This window comes from Pelophylax lessonae (genome assembly GCF_965119305.1).
Source record: "Pelophylax lessonae genome assembly, chromosome: 5".
NCBI lineage: Eukaryota > Metazoa > Chordata > Amphibia > Anura > Ranidae > Pelophylax > Pelophylax lessonae.
This window is the reverse complement of record NC_138772.1, coordinates 315710053-315736582: the sequence shown is the minus strand read 5'-3', so window position 1 is coordinate 315736582 and position 26530 is coordinate 315710053. Positions and strand designations below refer to the sequence as shown.

Below are 26530 nucleotides of genomic sequence, written 5' to 3'. Positions count from 1 at the left end.
AACAGCTGTTGGAGTTAACAATGAAGGTATCTTAGTTGTTGGAGCCACAAGTATTCCATGGCTATTAGATTCTGACATCCGGAGGCAGTAAGTTAAATTTGTTTAAAGTAGAACTAGAGACTTTGATAGAGTAAAGCCCCGTACACACGTACCGATCGTCGGCCGACGGAACGTCCTACAAATGTTCGCGGCTGGTGTGTTTGTTGTTTGTCTGTTGAAAAGTGCTCCAAACTTGCCCAGGACATTTGTCTTCCGACAGAAAATGACGTCACTACGTTCCACGCACGTTCGCCGCTACAAAAGAGGAAGTGAGTGTTTGGCCGTGACCCTTCTGGGCATCTCGCGCTGATTTCGGTAGCATTTGTTTGGTTGACGACATTTCGCTATTTTCCGAGACATCGTTCGAGAATTTATTATGGCGACCGTGAATTCGTCCGTTGCTGTCGTTAGTGTTGGAGTTTTGGCTCTGAGACGACGTACGAGCAATAGGAAGAAGAAGCGGACCTCCTGGACGAAAAATTGGTTGCTTAACCGTGATCAATTTTCTCATATGTCCTTGCTGAGGGAGCTCCAGGAAAATAATCCTGATGACTTCAGGAATTATTTGAGGATGACGGATCCCATCTTTTACCGTCTTCTTGCCCTGGTGTCCCCCTATATTCTGAAGCAGGATACTTGTATGCGGCTTGCAATTACTCCTGAGCAAAGGTTAATTGCGACGTTGAGGTATCTTGCAACAGGGAGAAGCCTGCAGGATCTGAAGTTCACCACAGGCATCTCCCCCCAAGCTCTTGGAGTCATCATCCCTGAGACCTGCTCTGCCATCATCAAGGTCTTGCAGAAGGACTATATCAAGGTATGTTTGATTTTTTACATTACATTACATGTATTACTAGTTTCACCCGAATTATGATGTTTTTGGATGTACAGCAATTGACACAGGCCATTATTTGTAAACTACCCTCTGTCCGCATGCACATAGTAGTAAAGATGTAGATTATCTTTAACCATTTGTAAAATTACCCACTAACCACCCCACCATTCTCTCCTATGTGTCCCTAAACGCATTGCCTGTTAACAGTATTTTGAATTTGGGTCATTTTATTGCTTTCCCTCAAACAATTATTCCTTGGCCAATGTTTTAGTACCTAGTTAATGATTTATCTAAAATACATCAGTCCATCCATTCCCACCTATGATTGTGTATGTTTATGTAATGATGTTAAAACCTTCACTGACCACAAGCCCTAATTGATGTATAAATGCCCAGTTTTACTTACCCATCCCCCCACCCACATGCTAAATCTCAAAGTCAGCATATACCAAAGCTCAAGTTCAGAGGTCTTCAAACTATGGCCCACCAGTTGTTCACGAACTTCAATTTCCATCATGCCTAGTCATGTCTGTGAATGTCAGAGAATTACAAGGCCTCATGGGATGTGTAGTTCTGCAACAGCTGGAGGGCCGTAGTTTGTAAATCTCAGCTCTAGCTGGTGAGTATAATGGGCCATACACACTAGAAGATTGTCAGAACAATTTATCCTTCCGATTTACCAAAACCAAATAATATGAGGTCCAACAAACACTTTCAAATCCTATGCAATCTGGTAGGCCCTTGCACTACATAGAAAAGTTAAATCTGCACGAAAAAGTCTTCAGAGAATCTTCTAGTGTGTATGGCCCTTTACAATATAAGAACAATAGGAGGTTGAAAAGAAATGTATGTAGATGTTACATCCCCATATCCAAACCTTTGCCTTCCTGTTGTATATTTTTTTAGCAAGTTGCATAAGCATTTAACAGACAACTGTGTGTGTAATTAATAATGTGATGTGCTCAAGCACTAATTTTATTTTTTTTTTTTGTTTTTATTTTTTCCCCACAGTTTCCTTCAAACGCAGAGCAATGGCTGGAGATTTCTGATCAATTTCTGGAGAAGTGGAATTTTCCCAATTGTGGGGGTGCTATTGATGGGAAGCACGTCCGCATTGTCCCCCCTCCGAATTCCGGCACATTTTATTATAATTATAAAGGTTTTTTTAGTATAGTCATGCTAGCCATAGTTAATGCAAACTATGAGTTTATTTTTTTGGATATTGGCAAAAATGGCCGCAATTCGGATGGGGGAGTTATTGATCAGACGGAGTTCGCTCGTCGTCTAAAGAACGGCACTCTGAACCTGCCATCCAGGGAGCAAACTGTTGAGGGTATGAGCTTTGTGTTTATCGCAGATGAGGCTTTTGCGCTTGGGGAGCATCTCATGAAGCCCTACCCTCAGAGGAACCTCACCCCAGACCAAAGGATTTACAACTACCGGTTGTCCAGAGCTCGCAGAGTTGTGGAGAATGCCTTCGGGATAATGGCCAACCGGTTCCGGATATTCCTGACGTCCATAAACCTGGCACTGTACAAAGTGGATAATGTGGTCTTGTGTTGCTGCATTTTGCACAACTTCCTACGCAGGAATGCACAAAATTATGTATTGCAGCAACTGGATACTGACCCTGCTATGCCAGGTACAAGTGGAGAGGCCCAACCTTCTAACCAAGTGGAGTCCATGACGTCAATGGAAGTTGGACGGTCAGCATTGGCATCACACAGGGCCCGTCAGATCCGCCAGGAATATCTGGACTATTTCGTGGGGAGAGGAGCTGTGTCCTGGCAGCAATCACTGTCACACACCCATTAATCTTGTTAAAGATTGGACACACAAGATAAATGTCAGAGATATATTATTTTTCAACACATTAAACAAAAATTGCAATGATTCTGTATTGTGGATTATAATCATTTGGGCACATATGCCAAACACAATTATTTGGGTTAATCATGTGTTATATATGTGTGACTTTGGAAGGGTTAATACATTCATCAGTGTGTTTCTTGACTGTAGTCTCTCACCAGCTGATCCAAAGTGATGATGGCCATGTGTTATTTTTTAGCCAGTGGTGTAAATACAAGGGCCTTCTGCACCCCACAAAATGTACACAAACCCTGTCACATTGAGAACTAGGTCACACCCAAGGTTCATCTAATGTCACCTTACATTGGTGTTCATTGTCCAGAAGTTGCCCATACTATATATTTCATATAATACATTAGGGTATTAACAAAGTACCTACACCTGTTATGTTGTGTTCATTTATGACATCCTTCTCACTGCCCACCAATGTTAGGATATGTCAGTGTTATGTGAAACTTGATCATTGTTCATCTCAAAGTGTTATATATATAGGTAATGGAAAGTGAACTAGAGCAACGAACAAGCAATACACTATAGATTACACTGATCTCCCTACACTGATTGCTACTGGCAATATCAATGCCATATTGAATCCTAGGACTGCTAGTACCTTGAGTGTTGAGTCACACTTATGCGATGCGGGAAGTCTGCGACTTTGCAGCCTTCCAGCATTGCATAAGGGTGACCCGCCACTTACTTTTTCCACAGGATTGTATTCCACAAGTGTTAAGCACTGTGCGATCCAATCCAGATACATCAGAAATAAAGGGTCATGTGCGACTTGTATGCGTGTTCAGTGCGAATGTAGCCATACAAAGTGTATGTCTCAATTCACACTGCACATCTGATGGCATGTAATATCGTAGCGCACTGCTCCTTTATTACATGCGATCAGATGTTCATGCGAAAATCAGCTATACAGTTTGTATGGCTCAATTCGCACTGCACTCGCACAAAAGTCGCACATGATGCATTTATTCAGCCGCATCAGGATAGGATCGCACAATCGTTCAAACTTGTGTGATCCGATCCTGTGTGAAATGTCAGATCGCACTGTGATATGCGTTAAAACTGGGGGTATCTTTAACATTTCATTGACACCTCCAGCAACTCGCATATGGCAGTGACCAAAATGCTTTCATTAACATGTAAATATGGGAATAGGACAGCCATCATACATTTAGTGCTTCTTTACACAGCTTTAGACCTCGACCCCCCAACTAAAGTCTAATAAAGAATTGAACACACATTGTTGAATGTAAAAACGTTTTAGTATCAAACATTCACAGGGTTAGGGTTAGGGTTAGGGTTAGGGTTAGGGTTAGGGTTAGGGTGTTGTAAAGTGCTTTTCCCAAACTTGGGTACACTCTTTAACATCTGAGTGTAATTAAAATGCCCTAAAACATTCTAAAAAAATTGTAACATCAGGAACATCCCAATACAAACATTAAAAACCTAGTAAAATTGTGGCTTAAAATTTGCCAATCATGTCCACAAAATTGCGCATTTTGATTTGTAATGCCGTTGCAGTCTCCTTTATTTGTTCCAGGTCTGCGCAGCATTGGAGAGCCTCACGGGTCAATTTGGCTAATGTGCAACTATGTAAAACATGGTCTGTAAAAATCAAAAAAAAATGAGTCAATGTGAATCACCTACATGAGGTCATAATAATAGAGAAACATTTGGTGTCCAGGTAATCTTAAATTCCTCTCGAGTTAATACCTACCCTGTTCTTATGCTCTTTTGCCCTAGGCTCTTCTTCTTCCTCCTGTCCTCCTCCGATGCTGTTGCTGATGATTCTGCCGGTCTCCTGAGCTTACTATATATTCATTAGGGGTGTGAACGCATGATGACGTCATTGTGAGGGCATGGTTGTAATGTATATATATTAAGATGCAGAGACCAGAGACGGGCAGAATGCACGGCAACAGCATTGGAGGAGGACAGGAGGAAGAAGAAGAGCCTAGGGCAAAAGAGCAGACAACATAAGAGCAGAAGATTGGACAGCAGAAGAGTGGAGAGGAGAAGATCCAAAGAGCAGAGTGGAGAAGACCGGATGAAGATATTTAAGAACATTTCATAAACGTCTCCTGTCGTTATTCACATACACTTCCATTTATGTGGTTAATGTGTAGGGGTACTATGTACCCCATACCCATTCACATAGTGATTGGGGTCTGGGATCTGGGGGCCACCCTTTGTTAAAGGTTGCTTCCAAAGTCCTAGGAACCCCCTGGCCGCATGACCCCCCAAAACCACCAGACAGGGTTGTGGGGATGAGGCTCTTGTCCTCCTCTACATGGGAGTAAGGTGCTTTTGGGTGTGCGGTGCAGAGGCCCCCTGGCCCAAAGCAACAAAACCCCCCCATGTTGAGGGCATGTGTCCTGCTGTGGTCCAGGGGGTGTTTGGTCCGCTTGCTCGTTCTCTTTCCTGGCCTGACAAGCTGCATGCTTGTATAAGGGTCTGGTAGGGGTTTTGGGGGTAACCCACGCTGTCTTTTTGTTGTGGGCATACCCTCAAACTCAATACCACACACAAAAGGCCTGGTTGTGAACTTGGGGGGACACCCACGGTGGGTTGTTCAATTTTTGGGTGTAGTTCCCCCTCAAAAATCTTCACAACGCAAGTGGCCCCGCAAGTCAGAGCATCCTGATCCGACTTACGGTGCGACTTCCATTCAAATAAAGAGGCTCCCATAGGGAACTAGTGTTGTAAATTGGAGGCTAAAAATAACACTGATAAAAATCATTCTGAAAAAACCTACGTGGGCACACAATTGGCTCTTGGACACTTGGTCCTGGTTCCTCCACAGTTTCGGAACTGGCTTCCATGCTGCTTGGCAAGTTGCCAGGAGATCGGGCTTCTGACCTGGCTGGGGATGCCACATCCTGGCATGATGCAACATCTGCAATGTAAATTTGTAAGGGAATACAAGAATATAAGGTTAAACAATCATTGCAAATACACATATTTCTATGATACCACTACACAAAAATCTGTGACTACCAACCTTCTTGTTGCTCTGGTGTCTCATCACTTGTTGGCTCCACCAGGATTATTTCCGGAATAATGTCTTCATCTACATAATACAAAACATTGGCCATATCATAAAAGTCACAAGAGGTACATTTGTTAGGACATGGTGCCCTGCTTGATAGCTCTTTTAGTAACAAATATGAAGACATGTACATGGTTAGCTACGAAAAATATGGTACATTAATGTTTGACAGTGCATAGGAACCAATTACCTTTAGTGGAATCTGTGCCACCTTCTGTGCCCATGTCCTCATCTTGTTCCACAACTGCCGATGGAGCTGCCAAACCTCTCCTCCTCCTTTCCCATTGTTTGGCACGGAGTTTACGTTTTTCTCCTATTTAAAGGTTTGAATAATAATCTGTGATTAATAGGAATGTTTGCTGAGAAGATTCGTGCAGGAAAGAACGTTCGTTGCAACACAATACATATATTTTTAACTATGGCTTCCTGACTTTTAATGTCATATACTAAAACATCAACAATAGATCGATCAAATCACGACATGACAACTAAAATGAGTAATCTAACTTTTTACATAGACATTATAATCTAGACATGTTAATACAACATACACCAAATTATAAAAAACATATTGCATGATTAAAAAAATAAAGAAAAAATAAAACTTACTTTTTTTCAAAATCCGATGGATTTGGGAAAGCTGATCCTGCTCACGGTGTTTGAGGTCAGACCACCGTTTCCGAATCTGATCTTTCGATCGCTCGACACCGAATTTTTTGACCAAACAGGCCACCACCTTGTCCATGATGCCATCTTTCCTGGCATTGGGCCGATCGTAATTTGCCAACTTTCCATCGTAATCCATTTTTTCTAAAATGGAGACCATCTCCACCATTTCTGGCTTTGACATGGGTGTAGCCCTTGATTTTCGGGTGGCCCAATCACTTCGGCCCCCACTAATTGAGCTCCCAGATTGTTGAGACATGGTTCCTAATTAAACAATGATTATTCCACTGCCTCAGGTGTGAGTGTCGCATGTAGGCCTGATCTTCGGCACGTACACACCCCTGCACAAGCCCGCCACTGGAGGAGGAGTTGACGCCTGCGCTGTATTTAAAGGACGCCAGATCGTTCGGCCGACGATTCGCTAGCGGACATATCGAGAGTTGGAGCACGATCGAGCGGCGAATCACGACTTTTCCCCACAAACAAAGGTACGACTCTTTTAATAGAAAGTGTGTGTTTTGGGCCCTATACAGCTTTTATTAGGAATATCTTTATTATGTGCCAAAATACATGCTATTTTAATATGTTTTGTGTTGTTTTGTGTCTTGCAGGCATATACTGTCCTGCAATATGGTGGACAATTTCACCACCCACAACTTTTTAATAAGTTTTATTGATGAGTTCAGGCAACTGCCCTGTTTGTGGCAAGTCAAGTCCGCAGATTATAAAAATCGAAAACTCAGAAAACAGGCCATGGAACATTTGGTGGCCTTCTACAAGCCCGTCTGTCCTGGGGCAAATTTTACTTATATCCGCAAAAAAATAAACAGTATTCGCACTGCCTACAGGCGGGAGTTAAAAAAAATAGAGGAGTCCACCCAGTCTGGAGCAGGGGCACGGAATGTATATGTACCACGGCTGTGGTACTTTGATAACATGCGGTTCCTGGCAGACACCATGGAATCCAGGCCGTCAATTTCAACACTGCCTTCTACTTCGGCAGAGGGCTCAGTGTCAGTTGATCCAAGCCAGGATGAGGATTTCCTGGAGGAGAGTTTTACTCAGGTATGGCATTTCACAATATATTGTCTGCTAAAATGTAATCATGTAACAAAATTATAAGCTAAACCATAATTGACCCTTTAGGTAAACGGGCATAGCAAGGGGTTGGCATGACAGGCAACCGCCAGGGGCGCAGGCCAAGGGGGGTGGGTCACAAAAACATTGGCATTGTTTTATTGTTTATTTTAACAATCCACTCAGCCTGCACACCCCAGAACCCCCAGTTTGCAGGCGGATTCATGCAGGTGTAAAACATTGAGAGCAGCTTCATGCAGGTGTAAAACATTGAGAGCTGCTTCATGCAGGTGTAAAACATTGAGAGCAGCTGAGCCAAAAGACCAGGAGACTGAGACTGCCTCTCACTGCATCCCCAGCACCCCTCCGGTCTTACAAACACTGCTGCATCCCCAGCACACCTCTGGTCCTAAGAAACACTGCTGTAGCCTCAGCATTCCTCTGGCTCAACCTTTTTTAATACAAAACTAACAAACTAACAGCTCCTGCAAATGATCCATCCATCCTTGCTTCCATGTCTCTGGTCTCTCACTCTGGGTCAGCAAGGCAGGTGGCTTCCTTATTCATGTTTCCCTGCACTGCTTCACCCTCAATGCCCTACATCAAGTCCTCTGCAAGTTCAGGCCCCTCTCTCTCTGCAACCCCCTCCTCTCTCTCTCACACCCCCTCTTTCTCTCCCTCTCTCTATCTCTCAACCCTCTCTTTCTTTTTCACACCTGAGACAATGATTGCCCACTAGAGAGCTCTACACTGGGCAAACAAGGGGCAAATTAGAAACTTTTAATGCCCTTTAATTTTTTTTTGGGGGGGTGGGTTACAGTTTTACATTGATCTTGGGGGGGGGGGGGTTGTTGCCAAATACAGCTCCTCAACAAGGGCACTGGAGACCCTAGATATGCCACTGTATGTAAAGTCTGCTATTTGTTCACAATAATATAACAAACATGCATTTTTATATACACTATAACATTCTAATCAATTGTTCATTTCATCAACAGGGAAGTGTCACTGAGGAGGAGCCAGGTTGCAGCCAGGAGCCTGGGGAGCCTGTGGAGCCTGAGGAGCCTGCGGAACTCTTTCCACCACCACCTCCTCCTGCCAAACGGAGGCAAAAGAGGAAGCACGTGGATGACATCACCGACGAGTTTATCCAGGAGGCCACCATAGCCCTACGTCGGAAACCGGAGGCCAATGAGTCCTTCGGGAATATGACTGCCAAAATCCTGGATAAGGTGGACCTCAGGCAGTGTCAGTATGCCAGAAAAATTATTCTGGATGTGCTGCAAAACGCTGAAAACGGCATACTTACTGAGCACAGCCACGCATGCCAGGAGCACCCGTGCCCTCCACCTCCACCTCCACCTCCACCTCCACAACACCCACCACCTCGCCAAATGCCACATGGCCAGTGGCAATATGGCCAGCAGGATCCAAACCTGCCCTCATGGCAACCTGATTACAGTTACCAGCAACTTTAATTTGTGTAACCCCCTATTATTTATTTTACCCCTGTTTGCCAGTTTCTAGTTTAATTTTGTCCAAATGGACCTTTTTTATGTTTAGTTTATTATACGGAAAGTATTGATGTTTGCTTTGTTTTTTTTTTGCTGAGATCCAAAAAATAAAGAAAATGAAAATAAAAAATGGCCTATCTGAATTTGTTAACATGTTTAATATTGTGCATAACCTGAAAAATATGTTTTAGACATTAATTCATAAAAGAATAAAGGGTCATATCAATAGTTAGATCTTTGGTGTGAAAATACAAAAATAATGGTGAAGAGTTCAAATTATTTAATTCTAAAATTTGATAGAACAGATAGAATAGACAAACATTATCTTCATCATAACAGAACACATGCCTTTTTATTAGAAAAGTATGGCATTATGAGCAGCATCTTCCTTCTTCTCACATTTATCAAGATGAGCATGTGCTCCGCATTTCACCTATTTCTTGGACTTCCGCGAGCCGAAAGTTCTTTCTGAATAAAATGTTGAGTTTACTAGAGAAAATTCTTCCGGGAACTCATTTGGTTTGATCATGCGTGTTGGGATTTGTAGCTGTGTGTCGGCAGAATTGTGTACTGACAGGCGAACAATCGTCCGTTCTGGTGTCGGCATACAAATATTTTCATGTTTGCAAGAAAGACTTTTGTCCGCGGATTGTGCGCAGACATCTGTCGGAGGCACCATACTAACACGCGTACAATCGGCAGATCCTTCGTCCACCGACGTTTGTATGCCGACGATCGGTACGTGTGTACGGGCCTTTAGGGAGGGTTTTTGCCATCTGTGTCCACTGGGCAAGCTTTCCTTTCAATGTGTTTTTTTTTTCTTTTCTTTTTTTTTTATATAGTAAGGGAGGGTTTTTGCCATCTGTGTCCCAGTGGCAAGGTTTCCCTTCAGTTCCTGTCCGATAGAAAAAAACGAAAAGTATGAGGAAATCACTCCAAACTGATAGAATCACTGGTTGTCACCATTGTCAACAGACTTAGAATCCCCATTGGAATATTTCCCCTATGTTACTGTTTTGGGTAGAACCCAACATTTTGGGATTTTTTTTTCACTTTCACTGATAATGGTAAACATAACAAATAGAGAGGGTGCATCTCCCTAACAGGAACACAAGCAGCAATAAAAACCTGACAGATGTTCCAAACCCTCTCCACTCTATCTAAAACTAAACATATTGTCAGTTATACATTAAGATGATTTTGTCTGTTGGTTCACTTATAAATGCATTTTTTTTTATAATTTATTTGTCTTATATTAATACAGGTGTTTGCAGAATGCAATGCTTTTAAGTATCTTTGCTAATCATTAGTGTTTCTACTGGGTTAAGGTCTGATGACATGCAAAAAGGTTTTGGACAAGAGTGTATGAATGTGGATATTTGTAGATGTCTGCAAAAAAAATGAAAATATGGCTCCCCACACTTCCCTTAAATCCTGTAAGATTGTATTTCTGTTCTGAAGGTAATATTCTGTAATGCCAAATTTTGGAAAACTGGATACTGTATGCCTGGAGTGAAATATTTATAGCCCATTAGGGGTAGCAGCAGGGAATTTGATTGGCATTTGTAATGAGTTAGGTGATATGTCCGTAATAACCATTGTGGAAATGTGAGAGTGACAAGGTATTCGTTACATAGTTAGTGAGGTTGAAAAAAGACATCAGTCCATCCAGTTCAACCTATGATGTGTGTGTGTGTTTGTTGTTAACCGTACATTGTATACCCCTGTATGTTGTGGTCTTTAAGGTGCCCATCTAATCGCTTTTTGAAACTATCGATGCTCCCTGCTGATACGACTGTTTGCCGAAGAGAATTCCACATCCTTACTGCTCTGACAGTAAAGAACCCCCTACGTATTTTAAGGTTAAACCGCCTTTCCTCTAGTTTTAGTGAGTGGCCACGTGTCTTATTGTATTCCCTTTCTCTGAATAGTTTGTTCCTAATGCTAGAGTCGCCAGTACAGTATTTGTACATTGATATCATATCCCCCCTCAATCGTCTCTTCTCCAGAGAGAATAAGTTCAGTGCTTGTAGTCTTTCCTCATAGCTGATGTCCTCCATTCCCCTAATTATTTTTGTTGCCCTTCTCTGGACTCTTTCCAGTTCCAGCATATCCTTCCTGAGGACCAGTGCCCAGAACTGGACAGCATACTCCAGATGTGGCCGGACCACAGTCTTGTAGAGAGGGAGAATAATCTCTTTATTTCTGGAGTGAATCCCCTTTTTTATACATCCCAGTATTCTGTTGGCTTTGCTTGCAGCGGCTTGGCATTGCATGCCACTTCCAAGCCTGTTGTCTACCAGTACCCCCAGGTCCTTTTCGATCTTAGATTCACCCAGAGGTTCCCCCCTAGTGAGTAGCTTGCTTTCTGGTTTCTGGCACCCAAGTGCATTACTTTACATTTTTCAACATTAAACCTCATCTGCCATGTAGTTGCCCACCCCATTATTTTGTTCAGGTCCGCTTGTAAGGTTTCCACATCCTGCATAGAAGATATTGGCATGCTTAGTTTAGTATCATCCGCAAATACTGAGATTGTACTAGATATCCCCTCCTCTAGATCATTTATAAATAAATTAAACAGGATTGGCCCCAGGACAGAACCCTGGGGGACCCACTTTCCACACCCGCCCAATCCGAGTACTCCCCATTAATCACCACCCTTTGCACTCTCCCCTGGAGCCAGTTCTCTATTCAGGTACTCACCTTATGGTCCATACCTACCTTCCTTAGTTTGAACAGTAAGCGTTTGTGGGGAACGGTGTCAAAGGCCTTTGCAAGGTCCAGATACACCACATCCACAGGCTTACCTTTATCTAGGTGGCAGCTCACTTCATCGTAGAAGGTTAATAGATTGGTTTGGCAAGAACGATTTTCCATGAATCCATGCTGATTACTACTAATAATACTGTTTTCATTACTAAAGTCTTGTATGTGGTCTTTTAACATCCCCTCCAAAATCTTGCAGACTACTGATGTTAGGCTGACCGGCCTATAGTTACCCGGGATATATCTCGGCCCTTTTTTAAATATTGGTACCACGTTGGCTTTTTTCCAATCAGCTGGCACCTTACCGGCCTGTAAACTATCCTTAAAAATCATGAATAATGGTCTGGCTGAGCTCTTTAAGAACCTTCGGGTGCAAGCCATCCGGTCCCGGTGATTTATTTATGTTAAGTTTCTCTAGTTTAGTTCTAAGTCTATCTTCTGTTAGCCATGGCGGTACTTCCTGAGGTGTGTTATTTAGTTTGGCCTTACAAGCTGGGCTAGTGTAGCCCCCGATTCTTTTGTGAAGACTGACGAGAAGAAATTATTTGACACTACCGCCTTTTCCCTGTCCTCTGTGGCCAAATTTCCCTTGTCGTCTTTTATGGGGCCAATGTGTTCTGGCCTCGCTTTCTTACTGTTTATATACTTAAAGAATTTTTTGGGGTTCTTTTTACTCTCTTCTGCTATATGTCTCTCGTGTTCTATTTTAGTCGCCCTGATTTCATCTTTACATTTCTTATTACACTCTTTGTAATGCCTGAATGCTGCCAATGACCCCTCAGTCTTGTATTTTTTTAAACCCTTTTCTTTAGCATTAATATGCATTTCTATGTTGGAGTTTAGCCACCTAGGCTTTAGTTTTGCTCTTTTACATTTATTTCCCTTTGAAATGCAGTGGTCAATCCCTTTGTTTAGTATGCTCTTGAAGCACTCCCATTTTTCCTCCGTGTTCTTTGTTCCCAGGGTTCTATCCCATTTGATATTTTCTAGCAGAGAGCGCAGTTTTGGGAAATTGGCTCTTTTGAAATTCAGTGTTCTTATATTACCCTTATGTTTCCTATTACTATGATTAATACTGAAACGAATTGACCTATGGTCACTTTTTCCTAAGTTGCCCCGTATCTCTATATCCATGAGCAGGTCTGTATTGTTGGTAATCAGTAGGTCAAGTACCGCATTGTTTCTTGTCGATGCATTCACCATCTGACCCATGAAATTGTCCTGCAAAACATTTAGGAACTGCCGAGCCTTGGCTGAGTGTGACAGGTTCCTTTTAGCTTTTGGGAATCCATATCAGTAAGCAATTTTTAATCAGTGTGCATTTGCTATCCACATTAGTAAGTCTATACTTCACTATGGTCAAGATGATGCGTAAAGCAATTTAGGCAAAAGCAAATAGTGGGCATAGAAGACATACTGTATTTAATTGATTCCTGACTTCCTGATTAATGATTGCTTAATGATTGTTATCCAGTGGTAATTTCAATGTCTAAGCCTGGGTAGGAGGCTGCAAAGAAGGACCCTTCTTCTCTATGTGAAAGCAGTTGTCTCTCTGTAGTGCTCTAAAACACCACCTGCTGAGTCAGAGCTAGAGCTCTTCAATTACTACACAGCATTAATTGCACAGCTGTAGCTCTGCCTTGGCAGGGGGTGTTTTGGAGCACTACCAAGAGACAACTGCTTTCACATGGAGAGCAAAGTTCCTTCTGTGCAGCCTCCTACCCAGACCTTCTTAGAGAGACTGATACCTCCACACGGGGAGTGGTGGTCCTCCTCTGAAGCCCCTGTCTATTTTGACTTTGCAGCTAGAGCTGGAGCACAATTAACCACTTACCGCAAAGTGACGTAGGGCTACGTCGGTAAAATTTTGTGGGGTTATACCGGGATGATGCCTCTAGCTAGAGGCACCATCCCGGTACCGTGGTTTAGAGCCAACGGTCGGCTTTCTGTCGGTAATGACTGATGTGGCTTGGGAGCCGCTCGATCGTTACCCGGGTGAGCAGGAGGGGACGTCCCCCCCTCCCGCCGCCTTCCATGACTTTGCCTGGGCCTCCCGCCCCACCGCAGCTTCGATCGGGTCTCCGATGACGTAACCCGGAGGCGGCGTCCATGATGTCACTTCTGGGTTACTCTCCTGCAAAAGACGGCAGATTTAAAAAACGGCTGTATGCAAAAATGCCGTTTTCGGCGTTTTGCAAACATGAAAGTGTAGTGGAGGGGTCGAGGGTCTTTTAGACCCTCGATCCCTCCATAAAGAGTACCTGTCACTGCATATTGGTGTCACAAGGGATGTTTACATTGCTTGTGACAGCAATAAAAGTGATCAGATTTTTATTTTTTTTTTAAAAAACCTGTAATAAAGTTAAAAAAAAAATAAAAAAATTTTAGCCACCCCCGTCACCGTTACCTTGCGCACAAAAGAAAATGTTTACGGAAGTCGAGCCGCGAATGAAATCACTGTTCAAACCACACATGTGAGGTATCGCCGCGATCGCCAGAGCGTGAGCAATAATTAAAAAAAAAAAAAAAAGAGCTACACTCTAACTCTAAACTGGTAACCGTTAAAAATTTTTAAAGCGTCGCCTATTGAGATTTCTATTGACCGTAGTTTGTCGCCATTCCATGGGTGTGCGCAATTTTAAACCATAACATGTTGGGTATCTATTTACTCGGCGTGACATCATCTTTCACAATATATAAAAAAAATGGGCTAACTTTAGTGTTTAGTATTTTTTAAATGCAGTGAAATGTGATTTTTCATAATTTTTCCAAAAAAATGGCGTTTTAAAGACCGCTGCGCAAATACTGCGTGACAAAAAATATTGTAATGGCCGACATTTTATTCTCCAGAGTCTTTGCTAAAAAATATATATAATGTTTGGGGGTTCTAAGTAGTTTTCTAGGAAAAAATACTGATTTTAACTTGTAAACAAAAAGTGTCCGAAATAGGGCTGGGGCTTAAGTGGTTAAATAAAAAAGAAAGATACCTAAAAAGCTTTACTGTTTATTTTTATTTTTTTATTTTTTTAGTGTATTCAAGTTCAAATAGCCATTAAAGTTTCTGTGAACCCTTACTGCTCTAAATTATTTACTGCAGTGAATATTGTAATACAATGTATTCAATATGCCCCAGAATACAAACAATTCTGTGTTTACACCTTTTTCGGTTGAAGTCTTCCCCGTCACGTGGCTGCAATCTCCCCGCTACATGAAACAAATGGTGGCTGGTGGACCTGTACATTAAGACCTAGGAGCGTCATTTCCAAGAGACTGGCAGAGGTGGCTCATGAATGGGCAATAGAAAGCTAAGATATGATCATAGACGTTGTGGGGCAGGGCGGATGGGGCTGTAAAGGGCAGGGTTGGCTGACAGCAAAGAACAGGGCTGGGTGGATGGGGCTGGACAGGGTATGACTGACCGGCAGTGAAGAACAGAGGCCAACCACGCTACTAGAAAGTGTCAGTAAGCAGCCACACTCGGCTGCATGGATCAAACGTTGTCGGTCACGTCGAGGAGGGTTGTTAAATGGCTTGATTAGACAGTTGTTTCTAATAAGCCATTTAGCACTCCAAAAAGTGCATAATACAGATGTTTATGTTTTTTATCAAGTAAATGAAGGGTAGATTTTGATTTCTGACTGGAATTCCACTTTAATAATATCTCATTGCTGTAGAGGCTGGATGTTCCTTAATCATATGTGCACAGCAAAAGGAGAAAGAGTCAGAGATCAACGATGAAACCTAAGTGCAGTAAATGTAAAGTAAAGCTGTATGGGCAGGTAGAATTCTTCCAGTCTCTTTTATATTTTATCATCCTTTCTAAATTATTTTGTTAGGTTTGGATATGGCTATGTAAGGAATACCAAATGTAGGTATCAAGCAGCATTGGGGAAGACCAGTTCAGTGTAGCTGCACTTAAGAAACTGGAATCAGACTGAGTATGATTTAAATAAGTTTATTAATTTAAATAATTACCACCAATACAACACCAACAAACCATAAGCAAAAAGGAAGTTAGAAATAAAACTGAACAGTGAAGCAAAACCTAACCAACAACCGAACTATTTACAAATGGAGGGAAGCTGACAAACAAAGGATGAACAGGAATGGGAACAAGGGGAGCAGATACAAGATAACAGGATACAGGGTACTGGATACAAGTTACAGGGTAAGGCAGGGGTCACCAAGCAGGTATCTTGTTAACAATCAAAACACTGAAGCAATGATGCAAATTAAGGGAGGGGTTATTTACCTTCCCAGTAGCCAGTAGGGAGACACCAATTAGTGGCCACCAGAACTGCACCCCTCAGCTCAGGGAACCACAGTGCCATCAGCAGGTGATCAAGATCCTGACAGGTTGTACTTAAAACAGCTTACTATAACCCATCAGCTAAAGAATATTTGAGCAGCCTTTTTATTTAATTTTAAAGGTAGGGAAAGGGGTAGTCTTCTTTATCATTCCCTCAACAGTTGGTGAGTTACTGAATTGAATGAAGCATGTGTAAATGACACTCCAAGACATCTGCTATACATGCTTTTTCTAGGTGGTTCAAAGGGTGCTGACATCAAGGATGGCAGCCCCAAATCATGTACCATCAGAAACAAGTCACCAGTGGCAACACACCTATTTTGATACCTTTCCTTTCATAAGAAGCCAAGAAAAACACATTTACTATTCCTTATTGATCTACGTGCTCACTGAATGTGAAGCAAAGTGTACTAGGTGTAAGCGTGACCATGGTGACCTAGTTCACCTTTTTGTGGAGGTGCCCAAAGTTATATTCTCACTGGGCGGGGGTGGTAGTACATAAAGTCAACTCAGCGTTTCGAGTGTACCTCCCCCTGGACCAGAAAGCTTGCTTACTGGGTATTTTGGAAGAGTATAATTGGGAAAGCTATATCAGAAAGGCCATACTTTGAGTTTTATTCCAGGCATGAAAACTGATTATGGTACATTGGAAGCCGGAGCACCCTCCTACAGTAGGGGAATGGATTAAAAACGTGGGTGATGTGTTAAGAATGGAGAGGATTATCTACCAACATAGTGGCAGTATGCTTAAATATGAGAGATTGTGGGCACTGTAGTTGGATGTCCCGGGGCTTGCCCCTGTGGATCTGATCATGGACAGGTTGCTCGGGCTTAATGCTGGGTAGCAATTTTCATCTCCATGAAGGATAAAGGCAGTGCACTTGTAAGGTAACAGGTTTAGTCCTAAGTTATGTGACAGAATTTATATTGTATGAAGATGTCATTATATTGATGTATATATATAATATGTATCCGGTATTAACTTCAGTGGAGGGTATATTTCCATTGTGTTTTGCACTGACATGTACTGTTGGCAATGTAAGGTGCTACTAAATCTTTGATAAAAATCTTTTTTGGATAAAAAAAATATATATATACATAATTGTTTTATCTGCATTTTTAATGCAGCTAGTGTTTTGCGAGGCAAATGTCATATATTGTATTTTCATGGAAGGCACAATTCGCTTTTTTGGAAATCTTTACAAATGGTATAGTCTGCAACTTCAGATGATAAGCATAATTTTGGATTGTATGTTTGTTTTTATCATCTTGACAGTGCTTCTACTGTATGTTGGTCAAAATCTTTACAACATTTAGTCAACAATATTGCATATTGAATTTGTCTTCTTTTTTAGATTTAGGAGGCGAATTTACATTCCACTTCCAGAAGAACGCGCCCGAACAGACATGTTTAGACTTCATCTTGGAACTACACCTCACAGCCTCACAGATGCAGATTTTCAAGACCTGGGGAGAAGAACAAATGGTTACTCTGGTGCTGATATTAGCATAGTCGTGCGAGACGCCTTAATGCGGCCTCTCAGGAGAGTTCAGTGCGCCACTCATTTTAAAGTGGTACTGTACCATTTCTGACTTTACTAAGTGCAGATCATTCTTCTGCAGTATTACTGGGCTTATTAGACATAATGGAACAGCTTGACTGTTTTTTTTGTAAAAAAAAACATTTATTGTGGAGGTTCACCTCAAGACTAATATCTGTTGTAATATTTGTACCTTTTAATCATAACTGCCACAGGTACAGTGCCTTGCGAAAATATTCGGCCCCCTTGAACTTTGCAACCTTTTGCCACATTTCAGGCTTCAAACATAAAGATATAAAACTGTAATTTTTTTGTGAAGAATCAACAAGTGGGACACAATCGTGAAGTGGAACGAAATTTATTGGATATTTCAAACTTTGTTAACAAATAAAAAACTGAAAAATTGGGCGTGCAAAATTATTCAGCCCCCTTAAGTTAATACTTTGTAGCGCCACCTTTTGGTGCGATTACAGCTGTAAGTCGCTTGGGGTATGTCTCTATCAGTTTTGCACATCGAGTTCAGTTTTGAAAAAGGTCGCAAAGTTCAAGGGGGCCGAATACTTTCGAAGGCACTGTATTATGCATTCTTAGGTGTTCATTGGAAAAGCAGCGGTAAAAAAGAACTATGAAAAACAAGTACCCTTTTCCGAAAAAAAAGTGTACTCCCCGCGCCTAGGAGTTTATTTTATTGAATATATTTAGTGAAGGATTGTGTAAAATTATTTTAAAATTATAATTATAAATTTATAGCAGCAGCAGTAGTATAAAATGGTAGAAGTGATAAAAATAGTCCTAAAAATAGGGCTATCTACAGCGCATGCTAAAATATATAAACCATAAATCTGTGCAATAATGATACATAAAATCATAAATTCCCAATAAAGTGCAACTGTGCAAACAACTAGTGCCAATCAATCATCCAATATCAACAATTTATAAACATAAGATTTATGAATAAAAGTCCACATCTTGTGTATAAAAATATTCAAAGTATAAATATGTGAAAAAAACTATTAAATATAATAAAATCCGTGAAAATTCCTTTTCTAAAGGGATGTGCCAGTGCTCTTTCAAAAACATAAATAGTGACTGGTAAAAGTGCAGGTGCTTGAAGCCTTCTTCCCGTGCAATAAATTATAAGGTTGGTAACTTACCAAATAGAGTGGGTCTCACATATCATAATATTGAGACCAATCAAGCAGCTCAGGTTGTAATAGATAAAAGATAAAAAGATAAACTCCAGATAGTGTAATATTGTAATAAAAGGTTTATTCCCAAAAATTAGCAAAGTTTAACAGCAAATCAGCAGGTTCCAGCAAGGATATATTGTGCTGATATCCGTGAAATACAATACGACCATGCAGAGTGGCGAGCGGAGGTGATTCCAGCTTGCGGTCCAATGGTGTGTCACGTGAGTTACGCTGTGCGGTCCACATCAGTTTAAAATCACTCTCTACTGCCTGTGTGCCGCGGGACTCGCGTTTGTGTCCCGTAATGTCACTTCTGGTAGTGTGCTTCTGTGTACGCCCTACGCATTACATCACGATACCACATGACTTCTTCAGTACTTTTTGGGAATAAACCTTTTATTACAATATTACACTATCTGGAGTTTATCTTTTTATCTATTACAACCTGAGCTGCTCTATGGATCCGTGAGGAGGAAAACCACCAGCGGCAGAGGAGGATTCTTAAAGGGAACTTGCCATTAAGCTTGATTGGTCTCAATATTATATGATATGTGAGACCCACTCTATTTGGTAAGTTACCCACCTTATAATTCATTGCACTGGAAGAAGGCTTCAAGCACCTGCACTTTTACCAGTCACTATTTATGTTTTTGAAAGAGCACTGGCACATCCCCTAAGAAAAGGAATTTTCACGGATTTTATATTTAATATTTTTTCACATATTTATACTTTGAATATTTTTATACACAAGATGGACTTTTATTCATAAATCTTATGTTTATAAATTGTAAAAAAGAACTACTGCATATTAATACACCATAGCAGTTGTGCTTTAAAGAAAACCAAAAGCCCAGTCTTGGAGTTCACTCTGCTGTGTAAAACAGAGAGAACTCTGTGGTGCAATGCAGATTCAATATTGCTGTCTGCACTTAATGAATAAGCCATAAAGTATGGGCTGCGGTGTGCATAACCCAGTGGAGTATTACAGAGAGAGGATAGTGTTTTTCACTATCCAGTATCAATCCGCCCCCTAGTGTTTTTTTTTTTTGTATAATTTCTTTTTATAGAATAAAAAACAAGGATATGTGAAAAGTACAGGATAAATGTGGAAACAATAATTATGAGCAAAGCGGATTGATATAAAGAATGAAATTACAGGAGTGGGGAAAGTGTGGGGGGGGGGAGGGGGTTGGGGCGCACGTGAGCAGCAAAAGAGTATAGCGGTGTGAAGTCCTCGATCCTCCACCCTTGAGCAGATCAGCACTCAGATCACTTCCAGGAGAGCCCAACTTTTTCTATAATTGCCAGCACTGGTCCTCCACATATCAGACCAGTATGCAGCAGACACAGCCAATCCAGAATAAAGAGCTCCTTGCCAGGTTCAAATCCACATTGCAACAAGAGCTGACAGCAGCAACTGAATTCATTTGACCAAGGAGATCAGAGACCTGGAGGGCTACACTAGTCCTCTGGGAGACAAGATGGATGCTGCCACCACCCTCCTAGACAGCCATGAGCAGGATCTGGATGACCTGAAGACTGAGCTGTCCTGCAGCTTATTCTCACTGGAGCCAATCTACAGTAGCGGGGCCTCCTTGAATTTATTAAGAACCTTACCTCCACAGCCACCATGGTCTTCCAGGAGCTTTTGCATTCCAACCCTATCGACCGACTATATTTTGACCACATTCATAGGGCTCTGGGCCCTAGGAAGCCTAATGGTCCTCAACAGGACACTATCATGAAATTTACTTACTACCGAACCAAAGGAACTATCATTCAAGCTGCTCAGGAAAAACCAGACCTGCCCTTCCAAGGGCATTTATACCAATTGTTTGCAGATCTGTCCCGATCACAATCCAAAAGTACCGACAATTGAAATCATACCTGCAGCCCTACTTGCCCAGGGAATCAAGTATGAGTAGGGGGATACCTTTTAAGCCGATCGTCACCTGCCGAGGCCAAATGCATACTATCATCATGCTTGAGGAAGCCAAAGTCAAAATTGAAGCTATACAACTCCTGTCAACAGCTGATCCCACCTGCAATCCAACCAAATCTTCTGCTTCCTACTCATCCTCCATTCATTTGAGCCCGGCATGGGAGAAGGTAGCGAGCTGTGAACAATCTCTCCCTCGCACACTCTGAATGTCTAGATCCCCATGTTTAGATCCTGGATGAACAATGGGCCAGGTGAGATTTTTCCTACCTCTTTGTTGGATCCCTGTTATGCTGCATTGATGTTTTGCCCAGTTTCCATTGGCAATTTGACTATTTACCACCTTTTTTGGCGGACATGACACCTGTTTGCTGCCTTGAAGCTGCTTGAGGGGTGTCATTTTATCTTGGTTTTTAGTTCCTGAGATGAACGTGAGCTACTGCTAGTCAAGTTACCTCCTATGATTGCATTTAATCCTCACCCCCCCGTTTTTCCCCCTTTTCCATAGTTAAATTTCAACACTATGATCTTGCTCTGCAGATCTCTTGGTTGGATCCCTGTAGTCCTGCATTTAAGTTTTGTCCACTGTCCATGGCCAATTTGACTATTTACCACCTGTAATTTCTCCGGAACTCTTCTAACATCACAAGCCTCTCCACGTACAGTCAACAAGTGCCTGTTTTCCCTCTGTGGCCTGCTTGATGAGCTACGACTCCCTTCTCATTTAAATTTTTAATTCGTTCCTAGCTAGGATCCTGGTGGGTGACTTAATTTGCCTCATGCATTAAGATTCATTCCCCCCCCCCCCTCCTCCCCTTTCCACTTTTTTTTTTTCTTTTTGTCTTCACTGTAGATAGCCTGGCTCCCCTCCCCACAAATGCTTCCACCAGAATCCTCAACAGTTAGGGACCCTATTTGATCTTTACTTTGAGTTCTTCTGCTGTTTATATGTTTTACCGAATACAATATTTGCTACAATTGGAGACCCTACCAATCAATACTTACTCCTACAGGGTAAGCTTTTCGACCAGGAGGTCACTATAGTTACCTAATATGCCCCTAACAAATTTCAACAGAGATTCTTTTCTCATCTGTTGAAAGTTGCTGCACATCATAACCAGGGTACTCCTTATGGGGGACTCTAATATAACCCTCAATTCTCTAATGGACTGAAAACACCCTCAGGGATTAGTTGTATTCCGCAATACTTCCCAAGAATCTCTCATGCTCGTCTTTCTTCAAGAATAACATCTTGCAATCTTGTAGGGAACTTCACTAGATCAAGAGAATAGTTTTTACTGTAATCATCAGCATTGCTTCTGTAGGAATGACTATGTATTTATGCCAATGCATTATTTACCCCCAGGTGAGAAGATTACCATATTGTCCACACCCTGGTCAGATTATGACCTGCTTCTGTTGTTCTGCAGAATTTCTTGGCCTGACCGCTCCTCATTCCGATGGCACCTGCCTCTCCTATGGTCTCAAGACACTTTCCTTCAATTGCAATAACACAAATTTAAACTTTCTTCTGAGAGAATGTAGGGTCTATGTCCTCCCCAATAGTTATCTGCAAATCTCACAAAGCCACTATTGGGGGATATCTAATTCAGATGACTTCCTGGTGAAAGGGGCTGTTGGAATGAGAAATTTGTGAGCTCTCCCCCCTTCTGGGAAATCCACTTGGAAATCCTAATCCACTCTCAAACAGGAAGGCCCAAAGCACCTTGGCTACTAAACTGGACCTCCTTCTTACAGACTGGGTGGAGAAAGCTATAAGGAAACACAAATTCTACTCCTGTGCCAACAAAGCAAGGCCCTATGCTAATATTTTAGGCAAAAAAACATAGTTCTGTACGACAACCCTTTAAACCAATCCACTTGCGCTCCTGTAACCTTACCTCTGGCCCTTCTAAAATTGTGGCCCAGTCTCTTGATGTGGACATTGCAGAGTTGCTGCAGCTGTTAAATCACTTAAGCCTTCCAAGACCCCAAGTCCCACTGGTCTTGCAGGTCTATACTATAAGAAATATTCTCATTTAACTCATCTCTTCAATGCCCTCAAACAAGCTGCCTGTCAGTCCCTGATGTCTCTGAAAGTTCACATTGGGATGGTCCTTAAAGGTAGATAACGTAGATATCGAAATTTTGTTTAAATGTAGATATCGAAATTTTGGGCACCCGCATCAATAGACAGCTTCAAGCCCTTATCCACAAGGATCAAGTGGGCTTTGTTCCATGTCACTAGGTAGGGGACAATTTCTGCAAATTACTTCATCTTATTCATCTTCTGCTTCATCCTACAGGTTTCAACTTCTAAGGTGGTTGCCAGCACTTAGGCAGTTGAATAGTGGTACACTTTACTAATTCTGATACATGCAAAATTAGCCTTAGCTAGCACAATTTGTGCTCTGCGTGTTTTAGTGTCCATGCCTTGGCCCCCGCATGGGCGCTCTGTGTGTTTTATTATTTAAAACAATAACAGAAACATTGAAACAGAGTAAAGGATAAAATTGCATCAAAGTCTTTTGTCTATAACACCAAAATATCCAGTAGTGTGTATAATGCCGTCTCTGTATGTTTGTTAGGATAGAATTCCAAGCCGTCACAGGAAATAGGTCAGAAATGGAAGAAGTAATATAGTGAGAAGCAAGGGTTGTAATCAGGGTTGGAGGGAAAAGGTGTCATAAGGAAGGGTTAAAGCCCAACTCAAGGAAAAGTAGGGCTGTGCCTGCACTGTAAGGGTTAATTGCTTGTATTGTCTAGGAGAGACAAGAAACACTTTTACTCACTTTATCCTCAACTACCCAGTCAGATGGCACTCCCCCACATTGAGGCAATGGACTGTCCCTTGGAGTCAATATGTCCAATGCAGGACCTGCTTTGGTGTTGAAGACCTCAGGACCCTAAACTTTTGGAGCATGGGGGAGAAGATGCTGTGGGGACCAGTCCAGAAACGGGGAGGAGTAGAGGATAAGGTCAATTTTCTTTTTTTGTTCCTCTAGACCTAAACGGGCAATCAAAACTTGCATAATGGGCACAGGCCACCACCAGGGACCATTTTTTAGTTGCCTGGAGTTGGGCCTTAAAGTGGTTGTAAAGGCTGAAGGTTTTTAATTTTCAAGTATTCTTTGCATTAAGGTAAAGAAAAAAAAAGTCTGTGTGTAGCAGCAACCCCCAGCTTCCCCAATACCTACCTGAGCCTCATCCCGACCCAGCGATGTGCACAAAAGCCTCGACTATCCGGGTTCTCTCCCTCCTCAATGGTCATTGGCTCCCACTACTGTCAATCACAGCCAGTAAGCCAATGAGAAGAGATCAGAGGGCCTGGCCAAACCACAGCTGTGTGTGAACAGACACACAGAGCAGCGGCCCGGGAGCCCCCACAGCAAGCTGCTTGCTGTAGGTGCACTTGGCAGGAGGGTGGGGCCAGGAGTGCCTGCAGGGGACCATAAGAAGAGGAGGATCTGGGCTGCTCTGTGCAAAACCATTGCACAGAGCAGGTGAGTATACCATATTTGTTATTTAAAATAAAAATATGCCTTTACAACTACTTTAAGTAAGGGTTATAAGCAACCAAGAAAAACTTAACGTGAGTCTAATTTTGCATTGTAACAATCATCTAGATCTGAGTTAACATTAGTGGAGGATTGATAAAAGCTCCATCCTGCAGGGATATGCGGCAGATCAATAGATCAATAGTATTGCTTTGCAAATATGAACTACAAGAGCCCACTAGTATCTTACTGCTGGTATACCAACAACTGAGATTTGCCAGGTGATTGAAATGTGCAGTTGGCTTTATTCAACGTCTTCTGCAGTGCTAGAACATGAGTGCTCAGGTGTTTGGTAATTTTATTTAGATCCATTGCTTGCAATGAAATGTGCAGAAGGTTTTTATAGAAGCCTATCTTATGCTGATTACAGGTGTTTGGTAATTACAGGTGTTTGGTAAAGTATTTTTATCAAAATAGTTTCAAAGATTTTTTGTATTACATACTATATATACTGTATTAGTTTAAGGTCACCTATGTTTGCCTTTTAATTCATTTAAATTGCTCATTTTATTCAGTACGTTTTTACATGTTTTGTTTATTTCCATCAGCTTATAGACTGTAAAAAAAAAATACCATCTATGGTAATGGTCTGACGATAAGATATTACTTGCGCACTTTACTGGTTAAAATAAAGAAATGCCAAAACAGTAACAGAAGTGTGTTTCTTTTTCTAGGTACGAAGAAAGTCATCATTCGATCCAGATAAGATCCATGATTATCTACTGACTCCTTGTTCTCCTGGAGATCGGAACGCCCTCAAAATGACATTGAAGGATGTACCTGGAGATAGGTTACTAGAACCTGTCGTAAGCATGGTTAGTCAGAGTTTAATGCATGCAGGTTTTGATTTAGATAAATATTTTTTTCTGCACCTTTCAAACAGACGATGTCAAATGCCAATATGGAACCTAGAAGTATTAGAATATGCTGAGAGTGACAGTGAGTACCTGTACATAATAGTAGCAACATACAAGTGGTTTTAATGTGAATTGATCTGTTGAAGTTCTTTTATTAAAAGGGCTTTCCAATTTTACACTAATTCTGGCCATACACTAACCGAAAAATAGTTCGCAAATCTGTCATTTGTTCCTTTTTCGTCCAGTTAATGGGCACAAATAGAAAATCGATTTTAACTTTTCAGAGCCGAAAAATCGAAGGAACAGTTTGGAAAATTCTGCCAAACAAACAATAAATTGAAAGGTTAATGTGTTTCTCGGCCAAACTGTTTGTACTAGGCATATGTGACAAACTGAATGAAAAACGCCCATTAAACGATTTATCGTTCCAAATTCGGTCATTACAGGATGGCACGATCGCCTGCTCTCACGGTGATTTTTCGTTTTTCGAAAATGTGTTTGAACGATTTTTCGGCTAGTGCATGGCCAGCCTATGGTATTTAGTAATATATAATATATAGTGGTGATTAAAGGAAGGAGCTCTGGGACTCAGGTGATATATATAGAAATAAAGAAGATGAAAGAAGGGTGAACAGCAGTATTCTACCTTGACTAAAGCCGGCCATAGACTGCAACCACAGGTTGCATAAAAGAAAAAAAAAAATCGCTTGATTCCCCCATCCACTTAGTCAGTGTTGATGGGATAGGACCTACAGTATATATAAAAAATGGGTTTTGGTGCTGCTTAATGTGCAATATAATACTGGGAATCGGAATGAGGATGATGGCGTGGATAAGATCACTATACAGCCAACCTACAGCCAGAGTTAAGATAAATGGGACCCACTCAGCCATTTGAAATGCACAATGGCACAAGGCAAGGATGTCCGCTCTTGCCGATGTTGTTTGTCCTTTCTCTAGAGCCCCTTTTGGCTACAATAACTAAATTTACATGGAAAAAAGGAAAACCCAGGATACAATATGCGGTGTTAACGAATGGCAAAAATCAAGGAGGACTAGCGGTTCCAGACTTCAAAAAGTATTACTATGCAACACTACTTGCACGAGTCACGAAATGGGGAAAGATAAAAAGTGGAAAGAGTTGGGTAGAAATAGAAAACACTTTAAGTAATTCAAACTTAGGTAAAATGATATGGATACCACCCCAATATGGAAAATTAAACACAAACACACATATAATTACACACCAGGCACTGAGAGTATGGGATTTAAATCATAAAAAAGAAAAACGGAAATATAATTCACCATTA

The 26530-nt window shown here is 41.5% G+C and overlaps 1 long non-coding RNA gene across 1 annotated transcript; it reads left to right on the top strand.

Annotated features, from left to right (window-relative positions):
• LOC309556031 lies at positions 1-25115 on the top strand. Its single transcript, XR_014225296.1, has 3 exons — positions 1-87; positions 17492-17711; positions 25038-25115. It is a non-coding gene; the product is annotated as an uncharacterized lncRNA (long non-coding RNA).
• The last annotated feature ends 1415 nt before the right edge of the window (positions 25116-26530 follow it).